Source organism: Tamandua tetradactyla, chromosome 1 (genome assembly GCF_023851605.1).
Source record: "Tamandua tetradactyla isolate mTamTet1 chromosome 1, mTamTet1.pri, whole genome shotgun sequence".
In the NCBI taxonomy this organism is placed as follows: Eukaryota; Metazoa; Chordata; class Mammalia; order Pilosa; family Myrmecophagidae; genus Tamandua; species Tamandua tetradactyla.
Window position 1 is genome coordinate 155,429,524 of NC_135327.1, and position 19,161 is coordinate 155,448,684.

The 19,161-nt window shown below is 37.3% G+C and overlaps 1 protein-coding gene across 7 annotated transcripts in view; it reads right to left on the reverse strand.

Annotated features, from left to right (window-relative positions):
• The window catches only part of TFEC (transcription factor EC), a 203,492-nt gene that overhangs the window by 64,782 nt on the left and 119,549 nt on the right, over nt 1-19,161 (reverse strand). Inside the window, exons 1-2 of one of the 7 annotated variants that reach the window (XM_077114646.1) lie at nt 15,479-15,854; nt 14,266-14,372 (exon numbers count right to left, since the gene is read on the reverse strand). The exons of 5 other annotated variants lie outside the window; for them this stretch is intronic. The gene's annotated coding sequence lies outside the window, so the exon portion shown is untranslated. Of the gene's footprint in view, nt 1-14,265; nt 14,373-15,478; nt 15,855-19,161 lie in introns of those variants that run through there. One more of the 7 variants, XM_077114570.1, reaches the window with a different exon arrangement.

Consider the following 19,161-nt stretch of genomic DNA (forward strand, 5'->3'; position numbering starts at 1 on the left):
GAAACTAAGGCAATAGTATCTGGAATTGGAAAGATAGCCCAAATTTGACCCATAACATGGGGGAATTAAGGGAAAAATACGTGTAGGACTTCCTGAATTATTTATACATCTGGTGAAGGGGAAGGATTATTTATACATCTGTGAAAGGGAAGGAAGTTTCATACATGATAGTCGGGTCTCAATTGGGAAGTAGTGAAGAAGATGGTATTCGCCAAAATAAGGAATAAAAGAGAAGACAAAGTTTTTGAAAGAGAGATTATAAATTCAATATTCAACTTAATGAAATCAAAATGCCTATGGAACATCCAAGAAAGAGTCCTAGGAAACAGAAAGATATGCAGACTTATAAAATACAGATTTGGTAGCCAACTTAGAAGAGGCCACCGAATCAGGTTTAGATAAGTCATACAGGAAACAAAAATTACAATTAGGAAGACAGAATCTCAAGTAAAGGACTCTAAATTGCACCAAAATGTATGGGTTGGGCAAGACTAAAGGAACCTCAAAAAATTATAAGGATGATGAGTACAAAATGATATCATAAATCCAAGAAAGGGTAGAAATCCAAGCAAAGAGTAGCTAACAATGTCAAATGTCAGAGGGATGAGGGAAGCTAAGGGGCAAAAGATATTACTGGTAAACTAGGAAATGCTTGGATAACTAGTGACTCTCAAGGGAATCATTTCAAGAACTTGATAAGAATGAAAGTCAGTCTGCTGGGACTGGAGGGATTGTGAACTGTTTGTGAGGAGACCTCAAAGCTCACTCAGCACTAGGTACTTTCTCCTCTCACGCCACACTTTGCCTATTGGTAATCTCATCTATTTCTGGTTTTAAATACCACAAAGTAAAAACGACTCCCAAGTTTGCATTTCTGTAGCTGTCTGTAAGAACGGAAGACAGAATGCAGTGAATTGGAGGAATCACAGGCTCAACACTAGGCACCTTTCCTTTCACTCCATACTATATATGTAGAGGATGTCAACTTCTACATGATTATAAATATAATTTACATATTGATAAAACATAAGTTACAAATGTATCTTTCTGTTCCAAAATTTTCTCACTTTCTTTAGGAGAACTGGCTTCATATATATGATCTATGTCTATGTCTATATATGTCTATCTTTATTTCTATCTATATGTATAGATATAGATAATAGAACACAAACATCTCAAACTTTAAAAATGGTCATGCCCAAAGACACATGATTATCCACTCAAAACCTCTTTCTCCCCAGTTTTCCCCAAATCAGTTAATGGCATTTTTATCCACCCAATTTCTCAATATAGAAACTGAATCATTGTCCTTCATTACTTAATTTTCCTTTTGCCCAGTATAAAATCCACCCCATCCATTCTAGCTTGCAAATGTATCTAAAATAGATCCACCTGTCTTTATCGCCACTACCGGTGCTCTAACCCAAACAACCATCATCTCACACAGTCCTGAATCCTTCAGAACTGATCTCCCAGCTCCCTCCATTGCTCTCTCCAACTCATTCCCCACACAGTCTTCAGAATGGGCATTAAAAATCATAAAATAGATTATCCATTCTACCGATTAAAATCTTTCCATTGCTTCCCATTTTATTCAGAATGAAACCCAATTTCCTTACCATAGTCTATAAGTTGCATGGATATACCTGGCTACCTATCCAATTTTATCTCATACCCCTCTCCCCCTGTGCCCACTGTGGTCTAACCACACTGGACTTTTTTGGTTACCACAACTGGCTAAGACTTTCCTTTAGAGAGCCTCCCAATCATGCTTCCCCCCCTCCTTGGAATGCGTGTTCCCACAATCTTCAAAAGACTGGCTTCTCACCCCATCAGGCTCATCAGGTCTCCTGACCACTCTGTTTACATCAGTCTTTCCATAATATTTTCCAGCTCTACACCCTTTATGGTACTGGCATTTTATAATTAGTTATTCATATGATGTTATCTATTTATTGCCTATCATATTCACTACATTCTGAGTTCCATCAGGACAAGAAATATGTCCCTTCCATTTACTATTGGACATCCAGTGCTGTGTACGGTTCTTGGGACATGGTAGGTGTTCAATAAATACTTGTCAAATGAACAAATAAGTGAATAAGGAGGGAAAAGACAATAGCAATAATGGCTACCACATTTTAAATACTGTGTGTTAAGAACTGTTCCAAGCTTTTTACATATATTAATCTTTTGATCTTCACAACACCTCCATAAGGTAGGAACTATTATCCTCATTAATGATGAGGACGTGGAGACACAGAGAAGTTAAGTAACATGCCAAAGGACACACAGCTAGTAGAGCCAAAAAGCCCACACTCTTAACTTGCTTTAAAGATTTCAGAACACACAATCACAAAAGAAAGAAAAATCTTGGTGTTTTTAGTTATAGATGGCTCTATGGCTAGTAGAAGTGTGTGTGAGTGTTATCTGTGAGTAGAGAGATATCACTTTGCTTATATGCAGAGGGTAATGGTATTAAGGAAAAGCAGAAGATACAAGTGAAAAGGGGTGACTGATTAAGTAGGTGACTGATAAACAGGCACAGATGGGATCTAATGCAAGGAATGCAGCTTTGGCAGAACCATTCACTTCCTGTGAAACATGAGGGGGAAAGAAAGAAAAAAATGGGCTCTGATAAGGATGTTCTTGGATTTCCAGGGAGGGAGTTAAACATTTATTTTATTTACATGTTCTCAATAAAGCTATGAGCAAATTCATCTACTGAGAGTGTGGAGAGAGGTGATGAGATAGGGGATTGAAGGAAAGAAGTAAAGTGGACAAATGCTACCAGATAGAATAGAAAAGAAAGGACTAGAATGATGTCAGCTGGAGTAGAGGGCCCAGCTGAGACTGGAGTTCAGGAGTCTGTAAAGGGACTACTCGGCATGTCGCATTGGGACTGCGTTCCGGGACGGAAGCCTGGAGACCGAGCTGGGAGGTATTACTGGTTGAGGAGGGGCAGGTATAACAGAACAACAATGGGGCAAGAGGTGACTCGATTTGTGAGAATAGACTGAAATTAGAGGGGTAAAGGCCAGACATGAAAGGAAGCAAAAGCAGCAGAAAGGTGAGAAAAAGGAGTAGCCAAAGGGTTAGAAGGCCCAATCAGGTCAGAAAGAAAGAATGGGCAGTGATACACAGCTGAGAGCTGGGGTACCAGCCTTGGATGTTCTATCAACCTCTGATAGGTCCTGAACCTGGGAAATAAGGGCACAGGGGGAGAAGGGTATGAGATAAAATTGGATAGGTAGCCAGGTATATCCATGCAACTTATTGAAGGGGCAGATTCCATCTGCCCCTTCAATGGCTCCCCAGTCCTCTATTTAAAGGAACCACTCAACATTCCCATAAATGTCCATGCTTGTCACACTCATCACTTCCTTGGTGATGGCAAAAATTCTGCTATAAAAGATCTATTGGTAAAGTATATTTATCTAGCAATCGTGCTTTCTCTTCTCCATGGGGAAATCATCTCCAAAAGTTCAAGTGGCAAGCATGGTTTTAGTCCCTCATCTTTATTGGTTATAGAATATTTTATAATGGAAAAATGTTGAAGGCAATTTCCTTAGCTTTAAATGTGACGTTCCATCATACTTAACAAAAATCATGATATATTGTAAAAATAATTTGCTTTCTAAATGCTTATACCATTTAAAAACTCGGATTGCATGTATCACATTATACGTGTCTTCTCTATCACTGAAACTGATATTTTTTAGTATGCAGTCACAAAAATATAGAAAAAGCAGACAATTGACCTTAACTACAAAGACAACAATAATAGAATGAGAACAAGACTTAGCACCTAAACTTTTTTTTACCAAATATCAAAATTTTTTTTTTGAAAATGAAAAAAGTTTATTAAACACTTTGCAATTTCAGAACTTGTCACAAAATTATACTTATCAAACCCTTATGATTATGGTATATAAGAATAGATATATAGAACAATAAAATAGAATTGAGAGTCTAGGAATAAAACCCTTACATTTGTAATCAATTGATTTTCCACAAGGGTGCTAGAAAAATTTAATGGGGACATAATTATTTTTTCAGCAAGTAATACTGAGCAAATGGGATATCCAAATGCAGAAGAATGATGTTGTGCCCTTTATTCACTTAATTTAGAAAATTTATGTCAAAATGATGATAGCCCTAAATATAAATGCTAAAATGATAAATTCATATGAGAGGATAGGTGTAAATCTTTGTGAACTTAGGTTAGGCAAAATCTTCTCAGATGTGACACGTCAAAACAGAAAATAACAAAAGAATTTAATAAATTGGACTTCACCAAAATTAAATTCTTTCATATGTCAAAAGATGCTACCAAGAAAATGAAAAGATAATCCACAGAATGGGAGAAAATACATGCAAATCATATATCTGATAAGGGCTTAGTATCCAGAATATATAAAGAACTGTTACTATATAAAAATAAAAAGACAAATAATCACATTATAAAAATGGGTGAACAGGAATTGTGGGAAGTTGTCAGAGCAGGAAGTTCCAGGAATCAGTCCCTCCACCAGAAAATAAAAACATTAAACAGGCAGGAACTTCTGAATCAACTATTTCAAAATTCCAGATTCCAATAGAACACTGCATAGCACCAAGGAAAAGCAGAAAATGCTGGTGAATTATGGGAAATTACCAGTAAATTGCTCCCTTTCATGAGCTGGTTACTGTCACCTATCTCCTGTTTTGGCAGCAGGCAGCAGTGGGGTCCATCCCCAGGCTTGGCTTGCTGATGCCAAAGAAATACATAAAAATCCATCTCTCCACGATTGGGAGGAGGGGCATGGTCCAATTGTTCCTGACTGCTTTTTTTTTTTTTAAATATCAAAATTTTTGCACCTACATCAAAATGTTTTACCATTTATAGAGCACCTCATTATCCACCGGTTTATTAGATCTTATTTACGATCCCTTATTTGATCCCAGTGATTATGATCCCTAATTTCATCCACTTTATCAATGACCTAACAAAGGCTCCAAGAGGTTAGGCAAGTTATTAAAGTAGCTCACAGAGCTGAAAATCAGACCAAGCATGAGAACACTCTATCTCAGTGTTCTCTTCAAAATCATGTTGAGATAAGTAATAATAATAATAATAATGGCATAAATTGCTGATATGTATAGAAAGTTTGCTTTGTGTCAGGCATAGTGCTTGGAGCTCTACCTATGCAGCCTCGTATATCCTCGCAGCAAGCCAGTGAGGGGAGCTGCTTTATTCTATGTCCTTACACATGGGGAAGTGCAGACAGGAAAGGTGCAGGAGCACTGAAGCAAGGTAAGTTTTCAAATCCACACTCCTCTTATTTCAGTCTCTGTTCCTAACTAGTAATAATTATTAAAACAAAGCTTTTGCCTTTCAAATTGATAAATCTTTTTAAATGATAGCACCTAATGCTAAAGAGGGAGCAATACTGTGGGCACACCCACGATTTGCTGCCAGGGAGGTAAATTTGTATAAAACATTTGCATATCCTAAGGAAAATCATTCTAATTGTGTGAAAGATTTTACGCATCAAGATGCACATTGAAACATTATTAATAATGATTCGATAATGTAGAGAACATACAACATTTAAACATATACTCATGTTGGCCTTTCTGTAGTATTTTTGAAACTGGAATTTGATTTAGTTCTCTCTTTTACTCAGGGCTTTATTGCTAAAAACATTTAATCATAAGATGACTAGAAAGCATAAACTTTGAAAGCAAAGCTAAAGTAGGCTTCCTTTCCCTCTATTAATCACAAAATAAAAAAAAAGAATGAAAAAGTGACTCTACTTTAACACAAGAGAAAGTGACTATTAACCAAGTTATTTTAAGAAAAGTGTCATTATTAAGCCATTATTGACATTCTAGCCCTACGTTCTATCTAATCTTACCATTAAATTTATTTAATGAAAGTACATGAGATAGCATCTAAGTCCTGAGCATTTATGAAAACACATTTCCATGGGAAGAACTAGAATTTTAGGAGAGTTAAAGAGCAGCACATGAATAAGTCTTTCAAACAATCACAGGATATTTTAAATTCTCAGTGTAAATACATTAGGATACTCAACTAATATAAACCAGACCCTTTTAAAATGTGCTTACAGCAGGCCATAACCTTGTAATGGTCTCCCCATAAAATACAAGATTTAATATGAGAATAAATAATTCTTTTATCCTTTTAAGGTTATTTTTGTCTTGCTCAAACGTGAGTAAGAATAGATGTATGCAGGGGCTTGATTTTATGAAGCAGCTCAGATCCAGATTCCAAACAAAGTTTATATATTTTTTTAATCTTCTCTCATAAATTCTCCTTCTTACATAGACTAATATTAGTAGACAAGGTCAAGTTTGCCTTAACCAGGAATCATTAATGACTGAATAGGTAACCTGATACCTGCAAAGTCACTTGCTGTCATGCATCTATCATCAATCTATCTGAAGAGTAAGAAAATATGATGCCTTATTAGGACTTGGCCAAGTTAAGGTAGAGTTTCAAACTTATTGAACTTTATATATGCATAGGGAAAAATATGATTGTATTGTAGCCTATAAATATATTGCCAGCTCCTGCAAGCAGTAAGACATCTCACTCTAGAAGTCAAATACTGCAATGTGTCATTTTCAAACTTCTCTCACTGGTCCCAGGAAAATAGGTACAGATTTCAAATAAAGTTATTTAAAGTAGATTCTGGTATACAGACACCCACGTCCTCCAAAGTTAAATTTCCCAGTTAGGCTGTCTCCAGTCAATCTGACCACTTCAGCCTATCTGACAGGCAAGCCAATCAAATAAGCAGTCACAGCAGGCCAAAAATCTGTCAAAATGGTTTTCTTAACTGGTGATTACTTTTTGACTGACTTGAGCAGTCAAGTTAATCAAAACAGTCAAACCAGATTTCCCATGTATACACAGTCTTAGCTCTTTCTGTTTTAGTAGGTGTGCCCTGTTTATACATTTGAAAAGAGTTTTATTAGGTTACGAAGTTTAAGATATACAAATCAAAAAAGTTGTGAGCCAGTAGTTTGACAATTAGGGCTCCCCTCAGAGCTGGTCCTCAGCTTCAGCAAAGGAATGGCTCATTGACCCTGCCCAAGAACTATCAAAGGGAGGCAAGAGGAGAGTGGACAAGAGAAAAGCAGTGTGGGGGCAGGAAGCACCCGTATGCCCAGCTCCTAACATTTCCTGGTTAGGGGCCTGAGACAAGTGTCCAGACAGGGAATGGGCTAGTTAATACTTTTTGAGATTAAATTAAAACACTTAGTTCTGTTATCTGTACAATAGGGTGATAATGCTACTCAGTTCCCAGGGTTGTTATGATTATTAATGACTTAATGTGATTAAGTCAATCACCCTACCCTCTCTGATTGTATGCCTCTTCTTGCTATAAAGAGGCATCCAATCAGAGGAAGACTGTCCAGCTCAAAGTTCACCATTACTGCGAGAACATATTGTTTAAGGAATTTTTATAAAGTATCAGACTTCCTTAGTATGAAGCATCTTATGTTTGTTTTAAGTCATACTCCAGTAGATGTCTTCCCATTGAATATCTTAATAATCTCTAATAACAGAATGGTTAACAGTTGCTGAACTTCCACTGTATGCAGGCATTGAGCTTGGTGCTTTATCTCACCCTCACATTTAAAGCCATGAAAACCCTATGAGATAGATCAGGTTTATAAAAAAAAGAAATTAGTGTCAATTAAATTAAATGAGCTTCACAGACCATGGAGCTAGTTATGAAAGAGATGGTTTTGGAAACTAACCATCTTGCTTTAAAGCCTATACTGATTCTAATACACCATGTTTCTAAGCACCAAAGATGTAATAAATATCTAATCAACAATAACATATTTCTGGGATTTACAGCAGAGAAAGATTGTTCATATTACTAGTGTGAGACATTTCCTAAAAAGAAACATTTACCTATTGGGCCTCTGATGGCAAATAAATTAGAGGAGCCAGACAGTTTTAGATATCATCTATCATTTTCCAAACTCCATGATATTTCTACTTTTTTACATTACCACTTTGGGTTCCAAGACAAATAAAATAAAATATCTGAATCTAAAACTCACATATACCATAGGACTTAAAGCTGGACAGGATTTCAAGGACTGGTTGATTCTGTAAATACAAGATAGACCATCTTGTTAATTGAAGATAGTACAAGCATTAATTAACAGCCTGGAAACTAACATTTTTGTGACATCAAAAAAAACTCATGTTGTTTCTTGGGTGATTTTTGTGCCATTGATAGAGGTAGTAATCTCAAACACTGATGTGCAAGAATCCTGAAGACTTTGGAGGAACATGAATGAATGATACCTTTGGGAAGAGCACAGGCATCCAGCTAAACTCAATATGGGAAGGTGTAATTCCACATACAGCATTAACATCGCGGGAGATTTGCCCTAGGTCAGATCACCTCTCTGTAATGCCTTAGCTTCTAGATGGAAATAAAAACGGTGAACTCTCTTAAATGTGCCCTGTGGTCTGATTAAAGATTGAAAAGGGCTCTAAAAATCCATGGCATTCCCAGGGAAAAATGCTAAATATCATTATCATTATTACACCAAATGCCATAATTTGGTCTCCTCAGATTCTCTTTTTTATGTAGATTCCATCATACTGTGACTTTTGACTTTTTGCCTCCCTAACCAAATCTCCAATGACAAAGCAAAGGGAAATGTTGAGGCAATTAGTGGGAAATGGAAGCAATTAATTCTCTTTTTTAGTGGAGACCTGGCCTCTGTGAACTAGTTTAACCAAAAATAATCAGTGACCTTTTCCTGACCAAACTGAGCAAACCTACTTGTTATTTGTCACTACTTATCCATCTCCTGCTTCAACATTAATGAGTCTCTTCACTCTGCCCCTTCCTTTTGTGAAACAGAGCCATCTACTCTGGGTCCCCGGTTACCTCTGCAACTGCTTATTTTTGCAAATCTAATACAGTCCTAAGACTCATTATCCATTTGTAAGCTTAGGAGTCACATTTAGCATAGCAGTTGTTTTTTATTTCCCCCAACACTTCCCCCCTTAACTGTTTCCCCTTCTCTGCTATTAAGATGGGATCATGCTCAGAATGAATGAAATAGAACAGCAAAGATAAAGTTTACATTAAAAAGTACCCAGGGCAATGGTGGCTCAGTGGCAGAGTTCTCACATGCCATGCTGGAGACCATGGTTGGGTTCGATTCCCAGTGCCTGCCCATGTGAAAAAAACAGCGGTACCATGGTGGTTCAGTGGCAGAATTCTTGCCTGCTTGCCTGAGACCCAGGTTCAATTCCCCATGATTGCCTATGTGAAAAAAAAAAAAAAATTGCCCAAAACACGACTGTATAATCTACCTAGTCTGAAGCCCCACACAGACCTAGATCCAAGTCCCTGACCCAATCCTTACACAGTTATTGTGGCCTTGGGAATGCTACTTAACTTTCATAAACTTCACCTTTCTCTTCAGAACCGATGGAGGCAATAGCAGTATTTGCCTCAGAGTGGTCAGCCTCAAACGGATGATACAAATAAGCCTGTAGTACATGATAAGAGGTCAATCATTGTTAACTATTATCAACTATTTTTATAAACTAGAACTGAACACAATAGAATAGTTCACATAATACAGCTGATTTTGGTTCTCTAAAACTTTTCTAAGATGCCTTTGATCAAGAAGGAGTAGTTAGGGTGCTTGGGTGGTTCAGTGGTTGGTTACTTGCCTTCCATGAGGGAGACCAGGGTTCGATTCCCAGACCTTGCGCCCCCACCCAAAAAAAAAAAAAAAAACAAGGAGTAGTTAACACTCAGTGTCTCCTTTTCAGCCAGAAGAGGACTTTATATTTTTAAGTTACACATTTATTTTATAAATTCTTTCCTTCTCTTAGCGCATTCTGGAATTTATTTGCTTGCTATAATTTTGTGGTTTATGATTATCTTCAGACAAATGCATCTTAAGCAACTGGTCAAAAGTTTTGCCATGCATCTCACTGGACGTGTTCCAGAAGACTGAATCCAAGAGAATTTAGAATCAACTTAGAAAAAGTTAGTGTTTCATGTGGCGACAAATAGGAATGCATGTGAATTGACTATGCATTTTAGGAGAATATGAGAAAGTGGAAATGACCTATGTAGAAATAGCATATTAAGGGTTACTTCCCAAAATATGCACATAGTTGCTTCATTCACTACTTCTTTTTTGCTCTGAGAGCTCTATCTTAAAGCAAAGGTTCTTTCCATAGGAAAGGACATTGAGAGAAAGACCAGATATTTAAGACGGTAGTCTGTGGTTATACTTAGTGGTCTGAAGATCTGTCAGATATGTGAGTTCCAGGGTCCCCTGAGTGGAAGGAGAAAAGTTCACGCTGTGGGCTATGGGCTGGATTTCCAATCTAACAGCCCCCATATCTAAATTGAGCTTGGTGTCCAAAGAGTAAACTCAGAACTTCAGGCACAGGAGACCCAGACTTTAAGCGCCACCAGACACCTTGTCTTTCACACTCAAACCCAGCTCCGCTCCACTCTCCACACTAGATATTAATTCAACTTAATGTTTTCAGTAAAACACACACACACATGCACACAGACTTATTCAAAGTCACATGGCAAGTTAATAGCATGCTAAAAATGCTGAATTGCTGACTTCCTATTTCACAGTGTGTTCTATCAGCACTAAACCAGCAACCACAAAGAAATCACTGAATCACTTGCAAATATTTGCTTTGTCCACTAGTTTGGAAGTTAATTCCTTTTCAGTTTAAGCAGCTACTTCTACGTTGAAAAAATGCCATGGTTCTTGCTCTTAGATCTTCTCATGAAGTAGGTTCTATCATATTTTCAGCAAAGCATTTGCCTTCTGTTCTTGCCAGAGTTATACTTACTTTGAAAGGTATAACACAGAGAACGCCACACACACCTGTCCTGACTTTCTACAAACAAGTATAGGAGCACTGTATAAACTGAAACACTAATGACTCCAGTCCTTCATCCCTCCAATCTGTTTCCAAATGGACAGAATCAGAAACATCCTGCTAAAATATGATCAGATCAATCTATTCTTCTTAAAACTCTATAACCCTTAAAAGCATGATCTTCATGATCTCTCCCCACCTTTAACTGACAGCCTTTTTTTGATATTATTTTCCATGATGGGCCCAAGTTCTGATTAAAGACTCCTGCATATGCCATGCTTTTCACAGTTTTGCACATACTAGTCTTTTGGTCTAATGCCTTTCTCCTACCCTTTGCCTGTCTAGAGAATGGCTAATTATCTTTAAAGATATACTTCAACTGTTATCTCTATGAACCTTCCCCAAATTCACAGACTCACTGAGCCCTCATATAAACCTTTATTATGACACTTCTCACTGCAGTTAATTGCCAAAATGCCTGACCTGCTCATTGGCAGGCACCAGATCTTAAGCATCTTGCATTCCCAGGGCCTGGTGTAACACCTAGAACACTCCTCTACTTACACACCTTCAACTTAACCAAATGTACATGTATCTATACAAAAGTTATTGACCAAGACAAAATCACATATTCTTTGCCTTCTCTAGTGGATAGTGACATCAGACATCTCATTGGGCAGTCTTACCCACTGGGTTGTCCCTACTCTATCTAAGAGTGGTGATGTTCAGATTTTTCCAAAAATCATGGTCCCACATTGCTAGGGAAGTCATAGACACAAGCTCAACGGCCATCTCCTAGCCCTCACCTACCTTCCACCCTGGCTTCTTCTCTAATATGTGAAAATGTTTCCATTCCACTACCTACAGAAATGTTAAGTCAAATGAAAAAGACCCAAACAGAACTTAAACCCTGGGAACAAGCAGCTCCAGATGCTAATCAAGGCAGGAATTCTCAGTGACAATGTCCCCTTCTCCCAGAGTGGCTAAAAACCACACTCAAGCAGCACAGATTTGTCTCTCCTCTCCAATGTGAAATGGGGTGTGTGGAGCTGCCATCTACCAACACTGATCCAAGCAGTTTTGGCCGCTCCAGGAGAGCAGCCAGGGTGGCATCACTTCCCCTGCTCTTTTGGACTCTTTGAGCTGTGTAAGTAAAAAGTGGTCATTTGCTGAAAGTTGCTGTTGTACCCTGAGTCTGTGCTGCCACAACACACCATGAAGCAACTAGTTCTACACACATGTCCACAAGAAGTGTTTCACAGACTTAAAAGGGGGAAAAAAAGGTTATTTGTAATAACAACAGTACGTTTTTTAAAAAATGAGAACGGAGAGAAAGTAAAGACAGTTGAATGGGCTTACAGGAAAAATCTTTTAATGGTACATACAATTCTGCTGGGCAAAGAGCAAATCAGCCTTCATGCAAAACGCACCCTGCCTATGTGATATGTGAAGGGCAATTATAAGCTGCAGAACAGGAAAAATGATCAGCTAAAGGTAAAGAAACACTGAGAATATGGCTCAAAGATCAAATGCCTCTTAGCCTAAGAATAATTTGAGAAGCCCAGAATTTTACCAAAACTTAAATCTGCTAGTGAAATTGTTGCTGACAAAATTTCTGTTGCAGGCCTCAGACAGCTCAAGAGATTCAAACCCATTTGCATCTGCACAAGATCAAAGGATGAAAGAGAATTCCTTAGCTGTTGAGGAATTCCCTGTAGACACTGGAAGACATCATTGTCTGCCCAAATACTTTTTCAGTGTAGTGTACTATTCTAGAGTTTTGGGGTGGTAAGGAAAGATACTTGATGGAATCTGTATCAGCAAAGGAAAAAAAAAAAAGGTACAGCAAAATATCTGATTGAACAGATGGAAAGTCCTGGATCGTGTTTTTATTTGGAGAGAAATATATCTAACTTAAGATGAACACCTTTCAGAATTGAATTTGTTCATGTGTGTAGGAACATCTGTATTGGACATATATTTGTAGGACAAAAAAATAAAATGAATGAAGGGAGGGAAAAAAGGAATCTCCAACCCAGTGGAAGGAGCTAGAAAGTAAAGCAGGATCTGTTTCAGAGAGGGAAGCTGAGAAGGAATGGCTCAGAAAAGGCAAGATACGAGTGGGAAAGGGAGTCCTTATAAAATCAGACCTCTATTTCTTTGACTCATTCCCTTCAGTTGCATTTTTCAGTTCTATTTTTTCAAATTCTCACATATTCTTTCACATTTGAAGAGATAAAAGGAAATAGCAAACTAATGGATCTTTAAGATCATTATACAACCTTCCACTGTTTCCCGATAGTCATTTAAAAATAAATAATAAGGGCTTTCTCTTATTGAACTATCTATTCTTAAAACTGGCCACCTGAGGAGACTGTACAACCTATTTTATTATTTCACTTTTTCACTAATACAGAGTCCCCCACATTTCCTAATGTTTAACATCAACTACCTCTAATATAATCTCATACTCTTCTTTTTTCATTGATGGATAGATAAGTGGCCAAGGCTTAACATATTCCAATAAATACAATTTAGTGACCTGTCATCAGCTCAGCTGTCTTAGTAATGCCCAACAAATTCTGATACATCTCCAAACACCCTTACCCAAACCTTCAGATTCCTCAACTGGTTAGCAATTTACAAGTCTATTAAATAAAGACTATTTTTGTACTTTTGTTTCTTTCTATTCATTTTTTTCCTCTCTTACAAGGCTATTATCAATCTCTCTCTACATTGGTTATATATTTGCAGATGTTGATGAGCTTTATTACTGCTTTTCTCACAAATTCTCTGCTCTATGCCTCGCAAACTCTTTTCCATGCTCTTAATAAACATTGCCAGTAAAACTGAGAGGGAACATTATATATTTGTAAACATTGTTTCTCTAGATCTACTATCATTACAATTCACAATCTACTATATAATTTTAATACTTTATAATTTATTATAAAAATTTAAGTGTATGTAGAATATGGCATGTATAACTGACTTCTGATAGTTTTATTTGTATAATGGCTTATGAAAGATTGATTGCATTTCACATTTACTTTTATTGAGATCCATCATTATTCCCTTTCAATCATATTTCATCAGTATATTTGATTCCAGTGTGTAGAAATATTTCTTTTTTTTTTCTTTCAGTTTCCTTTTCCTTATTTCTCCTTTTCACCTATTCAAGCCATTATTTTCAAAATAATTTTCTATTTCCATTGCGGTAATGCTACTATTTCTGAATATTTCACTTTTGCTAAAATTATCCATCATATTCAAATTTCTTGTAATTATTTGAACTATTTACAACTTATTACAAACAGTTGTGCCACAGTCAATAAAATTAAGCTTACTTTTAAGAAAACGTTTCTCAGTGTATTTCATTTTGGACATTGGCTTCAAGTTTCAGTTCAACAAAATGTTCTTATATATTGAACTATCTTACTTCTTCAGAATGAAACTGAAAATTAAACAAAAAAATCAAACCCAGAGAAATAGACAACATGAAAATTATATGCTTCAATTAGCTCTATAGCTAAAAAATATTTTTCATTGTTAAGCTGGAAATCACAAAATTTGTTCTGTTTAAGGTAACTCCCATCAGAAACTATAAAAGAGTTAATATTAATTCAAAAACTACTTGCAAATGGATAGATACACTCAGACTCATGTAAATTAGAAGTAAAGCAGAATTGTCTGAATAATCTTTATAATAGACTCTACATTTTATTTCACCTTGCTTTGCTGACCCAGTTTCTGAACAGAGAAGAAAGTTATTTTAAAAACCTGTTAACATTAAGTGAATGTATTACTAAATAAATCACTAATAAACTGCCCAGAATGAATAAACATTGCCTTAGTTCTATTGTTTTCTCAAAATGTTTACTCCAATAAAGAATTCTGAGATATAATGAAAGTACATGGAGTTATATATTTACACAAACAAATAGATACAAAATACATAGATGTGAATAGATAATTTTTAAGTCCTTACCACAATTCTTTAATTATTATAATCAAAAACTAGTACTTTCAAACGTTACTACTTTGGAACACTAAATATCTCCTAGACAAACTGTTTAGATCTAAAATCTTCGTAAGAAACAAAAACACTTTTTGAACCCTAGAAAAAGAACAGACACTAATGAATTACTCATATTTTCTTGTCTTTAAAAAACAAAGTAGATACTGCTAGACTGTAAATAGAAATGAACATTTACTCATAAAATAGCATATAAGATGCAATAAAATATTAAGCATGTCCCAATTTAATAAATATCTAGGAATATTAAACCAGAAGAAATTGCTTTGGTTATCATGAACTAAAACAGCTGCTTCTACATTTGATTAAAATAAGGCATTAATAGGTAGCTTAAGACATATTTTATCCAAATTACAGCAAATCACAGCTTGACTACTCTAATATCCTGAAATCTCATTGTCATGCAAGATGAAACCATAATAATTAGCAAGCCAGCACAGCAAAAATAAAACAAGCATAGATTAGACTTGTCTTCATAATTTGTTTAAAGTACAGAAAATTAACCTGCCAGTTTAGTTACCTACCGGCAATGATTGAATTCTACCAGTGTTACCGCCTCTACGAAAAAGCACCAGTTTATAATCCCCGTTATCATAACATAAGCAGTATGCCAAAAGAGACAACCAAAGTCAAAGATATTATCATGAATAGTTTAGATTAGTTGGAATCCACTTAGTTAAGGAAAGAGAAAAGAGAAGTGGCTCATTAGGGCATTTCCTGAACCCTGGTTGGAATTTCAGTTAAGGAAGAAGAAATGACACAGCGGTTTCAAGTGAGGGACTTCCTTTCTTTATCTGAAAAATGTTACTAATTTGAGAGACAGAACTTCAACCAAACAACACCACTGTGGTGTGCCCACATTTAAAACTCTTGTTGATCCCATTATTGCCCCACAATTAACATTTCTTCCTAGAATATACACAAGCGTTATATGATTGTTATTATTGCAACATAGTATACTTCACAATTCCCTTTCTTTAGCAAACTAAGTGCAGCATTTTTCATTTTTAAACAACTGTGGTTTTGTTTACAGGATTAACAGATTTTGTGTCTTTCCTTACAGCCATCAAATGTCTGATATTTCACATAATCTCATTTTTCCTTACGTATCATTTTGCACTCAAAGTGACTACAGGATAATTTTCATCTTATCCGAGAACATTTTATTTTCCCAAGTAGATGGAATATATGCAATTCATCTTATGAAGTTTCCAATTTTTATTGTTATTATTTGTATCCCAATTTTAAGGGGCATGAGAACGGGTTATTCACTCACTGGCTTTACAAATAAAACTTTCAAAGTGGCCTATTACATATGTTAGTTATCTGTAGGAACTTAAAAAAGATGATACAACCTTGTTTCCACACTATTATTTGTACTGTGAAAATGTGTATTCATTCAGTAAGTTATACCATTTGCTTATTTTATCTATATTTTTAAAAATATATGGAGTGTGATGTCCATTATATTTATGAAGTTGCTGTGTTAGGTTCAAATTTCTCTTGTCTTTATGTTAAAAAAAATAGAATAAAATTGACATTTATGTTTGTAATGGAATGGAGATTCTGTTAAAATATCTCAGCACTCATAACTTGCCTGAAGAAGAACTTCAAAATTATTAAATGGAAAGAAAAAAGTCCTCTCATTATCAATATCAATTTTTGAATCACTCGACATTTCCACATGATGTTATCATTCATTTAAGTCTCTTAAGGTGATTGTAAAGAATAAATGCTTAGAGAGGGCCAAGATGGCGGCTTAGTAAAGTACGCGTGTCTTAGTTCCTCCTTCAGAGCAACTGCCAGGTGACCAGAAACAGTGCAGAACAGCTCCCGGGGCCACGGCAGGGACCGGACACACAGCGTACCCCAGTCTGGATGGGCTGGACCAGCTGCGAGACTCCGCTGCAGTGAGCTCTACGAGCAGCACGCGCTTCCCCGGGCCCCAGTGGCTGGCGGCCGGTGCCTCTCCCACCCTCCTTCCCAGACCGGATAAGAGTCTCGGAGAGGCAAGTTCCCCAAGTCGCGGCGGCCAGTGGCCGGCACCCCTCTCTCACGGGTGGCTTTCCGGACCGGCTACGAGTTTCGGATCAGTGAGTTCCCAAAGCCACCACGGCCGGCGACCGGTGCCCCTCCCCCACAAGCGGCTTCCCGGTCCGGTGGCGAGTGTTGGATCAGCGAGCCCCCCAAGCTGCGGTGGCCGGCGGCCAGTGCCCCTCCCCACAGGCGGCTTCCCGGTCCGGCGGCGAGTCTCGGATCAGCGAGCTCCCCGAGACGCAGCGGCCGGCGGCCGGCGCCCCTCCCCCACAGGCGGCTTCCCAGTCTGGCAGCGAATCTCGGATCAGTGAGCTCCCCAAGCCACGGCGGCCGGCGGCCAGTGCCCCTCCCCCACAGGTGGCTGCCCGGAGGGAGAGGAGGGAGTCTCCGATAGTGGGAGGGACTGGATCCAACCAAACACCAATAGTGGCATTAATAAAGGAGCCACAACATCTTTTGCTGGTGGGACCTGCAGACAGACAAGCACCACATACTGGGCAGGATAAAAAAAACAGAGCCCAGAGACTTCACAGGAAAGTCTTTCAACCTGCTGGGTCTCACACTCAGGGAAATCTGATTAAATGTCCATACGCCAGCAGAAAATAACAAATCACACCAGGAAAATTGAAGATATGGCCCAGTCAAAGGAACAAACCAATAGTTCAAATGAGGTACAGGAGTTGAGACAACTAATTCTGAATATACGAATAGAAATGGAAAACCTCTTCAAAAACCAAATCAATAAATTGAGGGAGAACATGAAGAAGGCAAGAGATGAACAAAAAGAAGAAACAGAAAGTCTGAAAAAACAAATCACAGAATTTATGGGAATGAAAGATACAGTAGAAGAGATGAAAAAAACAATGGAAACCTACAATGGTAGATTTCAAGAGACAGAGGTTAGAATTAGTGAACTGGAGGATGGGACATCTGAAATCCAAAAAGAAACAGAAACTACAGGGAAAAGAATGGAAAAATTTGAGCAGGGGCTCAGGGAATTGAATGATAATATGAAGCGCACGAATATACATGTTGTGGGTGTCCCAGAAGGAGAAGAGAAGGGAAAAGGAGGAGAAAAACTAACAGAAGAAATTATCACTGAAAATTTCCCAACTCTTATGAAAGGCCTAAAATTACAGATCCAAGAAGTGCAGCGCACCCCAAAGAGAATAGATCCAAATAGGTGTTCTCCCAGACACTTACTAGTTAGAATGTCAGAGGTCAAAGAGAAAGAGAGGATCTTGAAAGCAGCAAGAGAAAAACAACCCATCACATACAAGGGAAACCCAATAAGACTATGTGTAGATTTCTCAGCAGAAACCATGGAGGCAAGAAGACAGTGCGATGATGTATTTAAATTACTAAAAGAGAAAAACTGCCAACCAAGACTTCTATATCCAGCAAAATTGTCCTTCAAAAATGAGGGAGAAATTAAAACATTTTCAGACAAAAAGTCACGGAAAGAATTTGTGACCAAGAGACCAGCTCTGCAAGAAATACTAAAGGGAGCACTAGAGTCAGATACAAAAAGACAGAAGAGAGAGGTGTGGAGAAGAGTGTAGAAAGAAGGAAAATTAGATATGATATATATAATACAAAAGGAAAAATGGTAGAGGAAAGTATTACACAAACAGTAATAACACTAAATGTTAATGGACTGAATTCCCCAATCAAAAGACATAAACTGGCAGAATGGATTTAAAAACAGGATCCTTCTATATGCTGTCTACAGGAAACACATCTTAGACCCAAAGATAAACATAGGTTGAAAGTGAAAGGTTGGGAAAAGATATTTCATGCAAATAACAACCAGAAAAGAGCAGGAGTGGCTATACTAATATCCAACAAATTAGACTTCAAATGTAAAACAGTTAAAAGAGACAAAAAAGGATACTATCTACTAATAAAAGGAATAATTAAACAAGAAGTCATAACAATCATAAATATTTACGCACCAAATCAGAATGCCCCAAAATACATGAGGAATAAATACACTGCAATCACTGAAAAGGGAAATAGACACATCTATCATAATAGTTGGAGACTTCAATTCACCACTCTCATCAATGGACAGAACATCTAGACAGAGGATCAATAAAGAAACAGAGAATTTGAATATTACAATAAATGAGCTAGACTTAACAGACATTTATAGGACATTACACCCCAC